Source organism: Tiliqua scincoides, chromosome 5 (assembly GCF_035046505.1).
Source record: "Tiliqua scincoides isolate rTilSci1 chromosome 5, rTilSci1.hap2, whole genome shotgun sequence".
Lineage (NCBI taxonomy): Eukaryota > Metazoa > Chordata > Lepidosauria > Squamata > Scincidae > Tiliqua > Tiliqua scincoides.
Genome location: NC_089825.1, coordinates 36,589,071 through 36,601,960, shown reverse-complemented (window position 1 = coordinate 36,601,960; position 12,890 = coordinate 36,589,071).

Genomic DNA, 12,890 nt, shown 5'->3' with positions numbered 1-12,890 from the left:
ACTCAGAAGTAAATAGTTCAATGCAACTTACTCCAAGGTAAGTGTGTTTAGGATTGCAGCCTTAAGTTACTCACCACTAACATCTCACTGATGTCAGTGGTGCTGAAATTTATGTTTTCAGGGTACAACTCATTGTTAAACACTAAATTATGAGATATGAATGACCAGATTGAGGGCATCATAGGTAATACATAATTACAAAAAAAAAAAATTAGTTTTAAAGAGCTTTGAAGCATTTCACAATGAACAATGACCAACTCTGATATTTTACACCACAGTTCTAAAAATGAAACTCACTGTAGCTCGAGAGGTTTCCCAAATAAGCCTATGCCTGGCTGTTCCGTTCATCAAGCACTCCAGCTTGAGGCTGGATTACAAATTAAATTATCTGCCACAGAAAATGAATTTTACAGTCTAGTACAGGGGTGTCCAAAGTTTTTGGCAGGAGGGCCACATCAGCTATCTGACTCTGTATCGGGGGCCGGGGGGGGGGAAAGAATTAATTTACATTTAAAATTTGAATAAATTTACATAAGTTTACATAAATGAATATATTAAAGATGAACTTATATGAATGAATGAAGGTCTTGCAATAGCTCAAAGCCTATAAAAGGCCTTGCACAAAGCAAGACTGGCCTTTCCTTTGCTGCCACTACTGCATCACAGACGTGAAACAACAAGCAGTGGAGGGAGCCCTCATGCCACAGCTCATGCGAGAGGTCAAACAGTTGCCCTCACGCTGAGAGCAGTTGCGTTGGGCCAGTACGGGCTCCAACAAATCTCTGGAGGGCCAGAGGCTCATTGGAGACTGGGGGCTCCCTGAGGGCCGCATTGAGAGGCCTCGAGGGCCGCAAGTGGCCCCCGGGCCAGGGTTTGGGCACCCCTGGTCTAGTAAGACAGAAAGAGAGAGAGCATATTGTAATTGAACACCAAGTGTATTCATTTAAAAAAGCAGAAGAAAATGAGTTAGGCCTAAAGATAAAAACTTGTTTTTAAGGAAATCTAGACAAACATGGAATAAAAAAATATGTTTTTCAACACAGGGACATTTCCTCACCAAAAACTTTTAATTGTTAGCTGTAACAAAGAATTAAGTTTCATTTTAGAGAAAGGAGTGCATATATACAACCTGATATGGAAATGCGAGCTACAATTTGAAAACTGGTTGTGTGATTGAGGCCCAAATTCTAACCAACTTTCCAGCACTGGTATAGCTGTGCCAATGGGACATGTGCTGCATCCTGCAGTTGGAGGACACTCATGGAGGTCTCCTCAAAGTAAGGGAATATTGTTTCCTTACCTTGGAACTTCATTGCCTTTATGTTGGTGCTGGAAAGTGGGTTAGGATTGCACTCTAAGGGCGTAAGCCAGTTGCGTCACTAGCATTCGCGTCACCCGGTGCGGGAGGCCTGCGCATCACCCCATGCAGTGGGCGGGGCAACATCCCAGGTGGTGATGTACCATGGCCCCGCCCTCCACTGGTTTTTTGGCAGTACCTTTTGATAGAACACAGATATTTCAATGTGATTTGTTTCATTGCATTCGCATGAAATTACGCATTGATTGATATATAACATGATGGTATTATTCCTCCAAATTCTGATTTTAGTGATTTTGAAAACTTGTGGAGTCACACACACACACACACACACACACACACACACACACACACACACACAACTTACAACACAGTGTCAACTTACTAACATCTTATTGCAGCAGTTCTCATACTTTTAGCACTGGGACCCACTTTTTAGAATGACAGTCTGTCCAGGACCCATTGGAAGTGATGTCATGGCCAGAGACCATGAGACTGTTTTCTTGCGTTTGTTTCTCTCTCCATTAACCGTACTGGACTGTTATCTGCAAGAGGTATGTAAGGAATGCGGATGGCAGAGTAGTAATGATGTGGTGGAAGTAAAGAGAATAATACGTTGTGGAGATCTAATGGACTTGAGAGAAATTGCAAAATGGATTCTGTTCCAGAAATGTGGATACAGAAAATCTTGATTAATACAGAGAGATTGCTTGTTATGGAGCGACAAAAGCTAAGTTGGTCATTGCAGATTCAAGTCAGTCTGGAGACTCTTTCCTAACAGATAGATGTGTGTAAAGAACAATTGGAAGATGTGAAGAAACAAGCAGAAGATAAACAAGGGAGTGAAAAAGCAGTCAAGGAGGAAAATAAACAGGATGATCAACAGGACAAAGAGGCACTGATGGAGATCAAGAAAGATAAGATGGACAGAGTAACAGGAGTGCACAAATCACAATATTTGTTGGAACAAGAAGGAGAAAATATATCCCAGTTAACTGGAAGAATGAACACACCCTATATAAGAAAGTGTGGCTCTATCAGATTCTGTTATAGAGATAAATTATTAAAGATATTACAGGAGAAAAAGTGGAAAGTAAGAAAGAAAAAGAACCCTGAGGGGTAATATAGATGTTAAAGAAAATTGGAGGATTTATTAAGCTAATAACAATGGCCCAAATTTATTTGAAGAAAAAAATAAAGAATACGTGTGAAATTGATAAATATGAATTACAGTGTATTAAAAAAATATAGCTGGAAATGTAAACATGTGGAAGAATGGTTTTATATGTGGTTATTATGTCGAAGAAAAAAAGGTGTAATTAGATTGGAGAATTAGATTGGAGTTGAAATAGCTGAGGTGATAATTTTTGGTAATTAGATTATTTTGTTTTAATATTAATGAGCAATTGAAGTTAGTTTACGCTTGGTAGAAAGTGAATATTTAGAAAATATAGTATAGGGCATTAGGGAAAATTTATTGTATATTATATAAATAAATGGATAAATCAATAAGAGGTAGAAATAGATGAGTAAGTAGATTAGGAGATATAGTATGATTAATTAGTAATGGTATATGGTATTTAGCACTCCTAAATGTATGTTATATGTTTGTGTGTTTGTGTGTGTTAATAAAAAATAAATAAATAATAATAAAAAAAGAAATAAGTTCCTTTGTGTTCAATGGGGTTCACTCCCAGGAAAATGTGTGTAGGACTGCAGCCTCGCTTGGAATTAAGTCCCATTTAACTCAATGGGACTGACTTCTGAGTAGACGTGCATCGGATTGCATTGTGAAGTTCTCCTGCTTACAGCCAATTACTCAAGATGCACAGTTTTCCTTTGTCCAGGGACAGATTCCCCCTGAAAAAAGCAATCATATTTCCTAATGTATTCCAAGTGCATAACTGTTCACTCCCACTCTCTTTTAAAACCAATGCATCTTTTCAATCTTCAGGAAACTTTTTGTTTTACTATGAAAAAAACAACATCATTTCAGCACCTTTAGACTTACAGCCTGACTTTTGTTTGCCTGGCATTCTAACAAATACAAGAACAGGTCAGTGAAAACTTTCTCACGCTGGAGGAGCAAAGCAAGCCTCTGTGGGAACACGGAGGGACCTGAATGGCACTTCTGGCTTAGCTAGATAAGACAGTCAATTTCAGCTGGAGTTTTGTACAGTTCTAAATACAATTCATCATTCCAATGCAGATTTATATTAAGTTCACCACGCAGCCAAGATTCAAGCGTCGTCATCATTTTTTTGTCATTTCTCATTGTAGGTTTGGAGGCAGGATAAACAAACAGAAGTTGGAGGTATGTCCGTAACTACATATTCAAAAGGATGGCTTGCCATTTCTGACTGATGTCATCACTTGATTTGACAGATGGCCTTTGCTCAGAAACAGTTGCCCTGGCCTGCCAGGAGTCCTAATGTCCCATGAATAATCCTCCTTTTTCTGCCTTTTCTATCAGTTAATTTGGGATCCTGCTTAAGGGGCTTGTGAGAAGAAGCGTGACAGTGGAGCAGTTCCTCCCCCCAAAAAAGATCTGATGCCCTAACTCATCGCAAAATGAGTAATTGTTTTTGAAAAATACTTTAGGCACTGACTGACATGCTTGAAGATGCTTTCTGCAATGAATTTTTAAATGACTTGTTAAGATACGGTTACAGTGCTGGCATGTGCTCATTAAACCCAATACAAAGCTGTCTCAATTGCATGTCATTTTGAAGTGGCATTTTTGATATTATTTTCATGAGGTCAACATGGGTAAGGAAGGTTTAGGTGAGTTATTGTGGGGCAATATACATGCCTGTGTGAGTTCTTCTGGACATTAGGTTCTGCCCAGGCATTAGGTATTTGAGGTTTGAGAGTGGTATGTTACCTAGCCTAGGCTGATCCAAAATCTTCCTGTCCAAAGAGTAAGAGCCATCCTATCCAATTTTCCAGTGCTAGTGCAGCTGTGCCAATGGGGCATGCACTGCATCCTGTGGTGGGGAGGCAGTCACAGAGGCCTCCTCAAAATAAGGCAGCATTTGTTCCCTTACTTCAGGGCTGCATAGCGGTTGCACCAGTGCTAGAAAGTTGGATAAGACTGGGCCCTAAGTCTGAATCTAGATCGGCTGTCGTCACTCACAGAATGAACACCACCAGCGCAATTCTATGCATGTCTACTCAGAAGGAAGACCCATTAAATGCAATAGGACCAAGATAGCAATCCTGTACACACTTACCTGGGAGTAAGTCCCACTGAGTTCAGTTAGGTTTACTTATGAGGATACATGCATTGGATTGTTACTCTCAGGGAAGGGTATTGCAGCCCTTCTTTTAAATCATAGGCCATTGGTTACCAAGCTGGTGGGTCATGACCGCCACAGGAAGCACTTCCTCTGGTGACTTAAGGGGCAGGGTGGGAGATCGCAGCGATGCAATCCCCAGGATCATGCCACTGCTGGAGAAGTACAGGGGGTTATTTACCAAAGCCAATGCTGGCCTCTGGGGGTGTGTGTGTGTGTGTGTGTGTGTGTGTGTGTGTGTTTGTAGCCCTGCAGATGCCTCCTCAGGGCTCCCCAAGTCTCAGAATAACTAAAAATAGCTATTGGAACCCATTTCCGGTTTCATGATTGAAAAACTGTAAGTGGGTTCCAGTTGCTATTTTTCATTATTCCACAGCTTGGGGAGCCCTGTGGAGGTGGCCTCTGGTCTCCCTGTACCCCCCTCCCCAGAGACCAGCTTTGGTTTAGGTAAGAAAACCCTCCTTCTATCCTCAGCAGTGGTGCAATCCTGGGGATTGTCACTGCCATTCCCACCCCTGCAAAGACTTACTGTACATTGTTCCCAGCTTCCGAGGAGAAGTTTGGGAACCACTGTCATAGGCAAAAAAGGGATGTTGAAAGTCTGGCACAAATCATCTTTCATTGTTCACATCATAGAAATAAATTACATACCTCATGCCAAGTTTTTCTTACAATATACTTTGTGTATTTGTGCCTGGATTCATGTACATCTGGATCAAAGTGTGTTTGTTGAGTCACAAAATATGAGAAAAGCAGTTATTCCAATACCCAATAATTTCCGTTGTTTTCCTACACTTTTTTGGGCAAGCAAAATGCACAGCTTTCGCACAGGAAGCAAAAAATGCTGGTTTAACCACATTTAAAAGAGTGGAATTAGTAAATTAATACAATGCAATAATTTTAGAATCTGAAATCTTACAATGTCATCCAAAGTGCCCTTCTTATAGTTAATTTTTCCCCTGGTTTTGAATCTGCACAAATATGGCAATTATGCACTCATTCATTCTTACCCTCAGGCGTTCTTAGTGAGTTAAATAACTTTTGAATACAATTATATCTCTTCTTAGCCTCCTTTTTTCCTCAGTTACACTGACTTTGAAAGCTCCTTTAAGCTTTTGCCTGTTCCTGACCAGACCCCAATGCTCCTGAACAGACAACTACAGCTGCATACAAATATACTCTGAAACACCAGTTACTGTGGGGTGTTTTTGTTTTTTGGTTTTGCTCCTCCATAGTGAATTCAGCTTCTTCACTGCCTAAATAACCTAATTGACAGGTATACTTACCAGCAATTCCAACACAGACTGAGCGGTCAATCTTTCCTCTGTCTCCATGCTTCAGACAGGCTATCCACCCTTTATTAAAGCGCTGTATCTACATTTAATCAATGACATGTTCTTTATTTAAGAGAAAAGGAAAACCAGTGTTTAAAACAAGTTGCACAACACTACAGGGAATGAGGGAAGGTGGCATTGTGATGTCAGAGCCACCAGCCAATCAGTTTGGTGCTGATTGATGTTTACTTACTTCCCCATAAGCTGCCTGACTGCAAATGGATCTTCTCAGACCTACACCAGTTATTTAGCTGGTGAGAGTCCAACCAGTCTCAGGGGGTACAGTGAACTGGGAAAAGGGGGATAGGTGTGTGCTGCTGTCACTGAGCTCAGGGCCTAGGAGAGGGGGGTAAAGGGGGTAATTTGTACCCGGGCCCAGGGTCAGGAAGGGGGCCCAGGAGCCAAAGGAGGGGGCCCAGAAATTTCCTGGGATCTTACATTGTCCAATCTCACTGCCCACATGGGATGCTGGGGGCAATACTGTGGGCACATGGCAACAACTACTGGCACAAGCCATACACACCAGGCCCAGGATTGCATACATTCCTTAATAGTGTCACATCTGGGAGGAAACTGACCTGCTACAGTAGCTCTTTGGTTTGTGGATTTGCTAACCACGAGGGAGTGTATAGGAGCTCAGCGACACAGCTGCGGGACTGTAGCGACTACAGAAGTCAGTTTTGGTGTACACAGGACACTTTCCATTCTAGTGTGAGCCTAAATACAATGATAGTAATCTCCTCCAATGATTTTTTGTATTCGAAATATTTTAGAGAGACTTAGGAGTATGTTTGGTTTTCCGTATTACTGTACCTAGCTGTCAACGCCGGGCAGGCAGGTAGACCTGAGCTCTGCATTGGGAAGACTGGTAGACCTGGACTCCAAAGACTATTTTGACTGTTGTCACTTTTCCCCTGCCTGTTTTGCCCCCATTGCCACTCCCTCACTCTGTTTTACCCTCTCCCACTTTGGGAAGCGGCACAAAAGAAACTCTGTACCCCCTGATAAAATTCCTCTCCGAGGCCCTGACTGAGCTCCTCCCCCCTCTCAGCCCCTGCCATCCCACTCCTCCCCCAAACCACCTCTGAACCACCCCTGCCACCATCTCACCTGCTCTAGTACGGGCTGAGTGAACCGGTGGCATGTGCACAGGGCCTGTGCCCATTTGCTCCGGCAGCCCCAAAGCACAGAGAACTGCTGTGGCTTTTGCAGTGCCAGACCAGAACTTATGATAACAGATCGCAAGCTCCATTGCCTTAGGCCCTGGATAGGATTGGGCTGTAATTTATGAAACTGGCTGCTGTGGGATGTGATGATGACTTCTACACTAGATGGCTTTACAATGGGAATAGAGACAAGTTCGTGGAGAAGAGGTCTGTCACTATCAGTCATGATGGGTTATGTGGAATCTGCATGTTCATAGGCAGTAGACCTTTGAATGCCTGTTGCTGGTGGGGCAATAGCAGGGAGGAGCAACTGACTTCATGACCTGCTTGTGGGCTTCCCAGAGGCCTCCACTTGGCCACTGCAGCTTGAGGAGACTGAATGGAGCCTTTATTTCTTTATTTCAAGTTATTTCTTGGATGCTTTTGCAGTTTCACAAAAGTCTTGATTCAGTAGGCAGTAGCCGGGAGGGGGGGGGAGCGGCATGGTGAATATTACAGGCACCACAATATACCATGTGAGCGGCCCCTCCAACTTGTCATTTTAGCCATCGGGCAGTGATGGCAACATGCAGGCGCTTGCCGAATGATGAGCACCTGCGCATCGCCATCGCTGCCCCAGTGGCTCTGACGGTGAGTGGGAGGGGCATCTTACATGGCACATTGAGGTGCCTACAATCAGGGCCTCTGAGAGGAATGTTATCAGCGGGTACAAAATTTCTTTTGGGCCCCTTGGCAAAGAGGGAGGAGTGAAAGAGCTGGGGAGGGTGGTGACAGGCAAGCAGAACAGGGGCAGAGAGGGGCAAAACAAGGTAGGGGAGGGTAAAGACAGTTGGAAAAGTCTTTGCCCAGGTCTACCAACCCATGTGGCATCAGTAGTGCCCCCGGCATCCCGTGCAAGCAACAAGTCTGAGTAGATAGGAAAATATAAGATCCCAGGAAATTTCTGGGCCCCCTCCTTTGGCTCCTGGGCTCCCCTTTGGACCCTGGGCCTGGGTACAAATTACCCCCTTTACCCCCCCTCTCCTAGGCCCTGCCTATAATACGTACTGAGCTGCCCCCCACAGCTATGCTACTGCCAGTAGGGTTGTTCTTATGAGCACCAGTTAATAGTCATCAGAGGCAGGGGTTTCTTTTGACATGTTTCTGAGCACTGACGTCATAAACTGTTCTTAAGGCTAGAATTAGGATCTTGCCGCAGCTTTCCTGGGACTTGCCAGGGATTGTGCTGCCATCTCACAGTTTTCTGTTCTTTTTATAAGAAAGAAATGGAGCAAAGCAAATGAGATTACTCACATCAGGGCTCTAGAATTTGATGCCTGTCACTTTTGCCTTTCAAAGTCAGGCCTCCTTCTCTTGTAATTGCAAAATGAAAGGACAATGATTCCATCCTAACTAAATAATTGATTGAGCCGCCTGCCTAGACTCTGATGATAAGGTTGGCCAAATGTGTGTCACAATGAAAGTGGCAACAGATTTGTGATTCTTCACTGTGTCTGTGCTGTATTTCTATGGGTAATGAACTTAGACAATGGACTTCCGCCAAGTTCAGGACCTGGAACTGTTGATTGGTGCCACTGCGTGGAGAGATTTTGGGATAACACTCATGTGTATTTATATCCCTCAGTATCTCCTCAGTTAGATGGAGAGAGATTTGCTCTTGGAATATGACAGAAAATTCCCTGAGGAAGGCCTGTTTGATATGGAACATGTCCAATTTACAAAATAAATTGGCCTAGGAATGCTAATGCAAATCAGCTAGAGAACTCTTTTGCTGAATGGCGCCATGTAAAAAATGAATAAATGTATTATTAAAAATAAACATTTTTGTAGGACCTCACAATTCAGTTTGGCTTTTGTTTGAAGACCACTGAATTTGCTTCACATGGTCCCAGAGGGTAAAAGTGGTTTCACCAGTCACTAGGGATGCAATGGATACTATCCAAGAGGACAGAACTTGATTTGATCCAACAAGGGAATTCTTGTATCTGCATGTCAGCATGTTCCACTGCCATTGCCAAGCTTGTGGCAACCCATGCTCCGCAGAAGTCTGGATGAAAGAAAAACTGGGATTCACTGGATCAAGGAAAAGTTGGGCTCAAGGCAATGGTTTAAATGTGAACATTCTCAAAGGTTCCCCTGTGGACTGGGGATTTCCCCTGTGGGCTGGGGATAAGAATAGGCCCTCAGTTTGGCTGTACTTGTCGTAAGAGGCGACTAAACAGCCACCGGGTAGATGGGACTCGTCAGCCTGGGAAGGCAGCTCATCTGAGAGAAGGAAAACTCTGATCCCAAACCTCCACTGCCTTGTGGCTACATTCAGTTATGGAAAAGGCTTCAGGAGTCAACCTCGAGGCAAAATCCGGAGCCGGAGTCCCTGGGGCAGTTCATGGCTGAACACAGTCACGTTCTGGCAACTCCTGCGACGCCGCTGGAACCAACCATATTGGCCTCTGCCTTTCCATTGGACCATTTCAGCGATGTGGAGAGGGGGGATTTGCTGCATGGGTAACAGCCTATCCTCCATATCTACTTTACCCAGGCTTCGCGCACTGGAGAGGACATTCTCTTCCAGAACCACCATTCAGAGCGTGACACCATAGTCTTCCAAGACTGAAGGATGCCAACAAGATCTCAAAGGTCATGAAATACTGCTTGCTCTTTCCTTTTTGCTTTAAGCAGGTATCTCACCTCCAAGAATGCTTTTTCTCGTCTCTAGCATGCTAGCATCCCATTGATAGCATGACTGACTCTAAAACAGAATTCTGGACACATTTGAACACTGACAGCCCAAACCTATCCTCACCCCCCCCCCCGCTGATACTGTTGAATGCACAAGAGTGCACACTGCTTCCTGCGAATGGGGGCAGTCCCAGAGGTCTCCTCTGGGTAAGGAAGCATTTGTTCCCTTACCCAGGGGTAAGCAAGAATGGGTCTACTCAGACTTGCACCAGAAATTCCGCTGGCAGGAGTTTGTCAACCCAGGAAAGTGGATTGAGGTCTTGAAGAGGGATAGGATATTGGGGGCACCACTGCTGCCAATATTAGCCCCTTCCAGCCCTCATTCCAACCCCATTCTGCCCATCCCCTCCCCATTCCTCCCCCTCTCCATTCCACCCTTCTTCTCCCTCTCTCACCCCCTGCACTGGCTTATCAACACTGGAGGATGCAACAGATCCACTGGTGGGCTGTCGCCGCTGCTCATCACATGAGGTGGTGGCCCTGCTACTCCAAATGGTGGATCAGGTTTACAACAACTGCAAAGTGCCTTACACCAGCAGAATGCTAGTTCTAGCAGCATAAGGGCACCTTAGGATTTGGTCCATATGTTTTTAAATAAAGTCAGAGTGGATGAGGAGCTCTGTCACATATTAAATTACTGAGCAGATTTTCCATGGAGAATTGCTTTAGTGTTGCTCTTTTTATTGTCAATAGCATAACACAAGATGGTGTACAAATCTAAAGATCTTAATTCATTCTGGCAGTCACCTGTGACATAGGAACAAGGAATATCACATTAATTTATTTTGAGATCCAAGAACCAAATTCTTTGTCATTCTGTATGAGGGTAAATAAGGGCTGCTGCTTGGGTGACATGTTTCTTACATGGGAAACAATGCTGTACAGAAATTAATACGAAACCCGCTAATGAATTGCTCACGCATGCATTTCACTGAGCATACGTGCTGGGGCGGCACACTTGGCTACAGTGAAAGTCACATGTGCAAACATGCGTGAATTTCATGTCAATCCCTACATGGAAGTATTCTTGGTATAGGAAACATATGCTATGTGAAGATGCCATTGGATGCCACCAGAACTCCCTTTAGCATAGAATGAAAAGTAAAGAATATGTAGCCTTCATAAACCTGTGAAATATGACTGCCTAGTCCTAGCCCTCACCATTATCAATGATGCAGCGATGCTGACAGAGCACTCACTGTATCCAATGGTGGGTCAGGAGGGTGACTAGGAGGCCTGCCAGAGGTAAGTAAAAATATTTTCTGCTTACCTCTGTATAGGCCTCCTGTCAGCTTATGGGTCTCCTTGGACCCATGTCAGCTATATAGCATGAAGGAGAGAAAAGGAATGGGATGGGTTGGAAAAGAGGGGATAGCATTTTGGCACATGTTGTGCCATCAAGATCCATCTCCCTCCCTCCCCATCCCTGCCTCCTGCTCTCCCCCTCCCTGCCCCCAAACCCCCCCTCCTACCCATAGCATCCCCCACTTATTGGCACTGGTGGAGCTGCTAGGAGCTGCTGCTGTGCGCACCATGCCTTTTGCCATTGTGGCAGCAGCCTAGAAGTGCACAACAGAGGCCCAGCTTTCACACTGTTCTGAAACAGAACACGAGTTCTGACAGCGCAAGGCCTAGAGAGGAATGGGTCTTTAGTACTTGTTCCACAAGAATATGCACCCTATGTGGACATAGATCACACATATGAGAATATTAGCATAAGGCTCAAAAGAGTCCCCTCCTCCCTGCTACCACTTTGATGCACTCGTTGATCTGTTACACTTTCCACAACCCCCATCTAGCCCTTCCTCTTATGTGTGCTCAAATGGAAAAAAAAGAATATGAAATGGGTTCTATTGAGCCCTATGCTTATCTTTCAATATGGGCAGCTGCACTCAAATGGGAATGGATTGTGTCCTAATTTTTATCCTATGAATCATTCCACATTTAGCAAAAGACAATTCTTCACCCTTTTAAACTATGAAATAAACCTCCCAATCCATGGCACTTTTGATCATAGCAATAAACAAATGACGCTATTTTAAAAACATCTTTTAAGTGTTGTATCCCCAAGTATTAGGAATGTAAAGGTTACTTTCAGAATAAACTAGCTCTGTACGTATACATTGACCCATATATTGGATTCATCCAACTATCAGGTCCTGGCTAAACCTTGACTCTTCAGAGGAAGATGGGGAGCCAGCATCTGGAGATGGCCCTGGTACCTCTTGTAAGTCAGTCCTTGAGGAACCCTTAGCATTTGCCTTCTCTGAGAAGCCTGACAACAAGGTTCCAACACTTCCCGCTTGGACTCCTAGATCTGCCCTGACAGCATCCTCTCCATTGCTGCCTCCGGATCCTAGAACCAGAGGCAATCCCCAATCAGGGCTGAGATCCATATTCCACAAAGATGCATCTACTCAGTGACCTGTGGCATTCTTGTCTCTGAGTCTACTTAGAAGGAGAACACAGCCTCCACCACAGATACCAGAGTGGGACCTTAGTTGGATACAGGAAAGAATGAGATTTCCTGGACCCCTATATAAACCTTCAATCTGACCATGCTCACTGTTGGTACAACAATTTTCTCCATCATGCTGCAATTGGACCAGCTCCCTAGTCCACGTTGTGTCTCCTTGCTCTGCTCTTCACCTGGCAGCCTTACCCCACTGACCTCTGCAGTCTAGCACCACCCTCCACATCACTCCTCACCTCCACCTCACTCCTCTATGCCACAGGCCAATTCATCTCCAGTTCCTTTGGTCAGCCAGAAAGAGGCACCTATGATCCATGTATGATAGTCCACCAGGTGCTTCAAAAGTGTTTCATGTTTGCTATCTCCCCAGGGTTACAAATCAAGAGGCTTACCTTCCAAGAACCTAGTAAACCACTACGCATGGCTAACGTACTATGCTCAGTTAGATATGGCCGGGGATGGGCCACAACTCTGATGACTCGGACTCAAGTTACGAAAACGTGTTTTTGGTAACTCGTATGGTCTCATGTCACATATGTCAAAAACTTGGACACTGACTCAAGG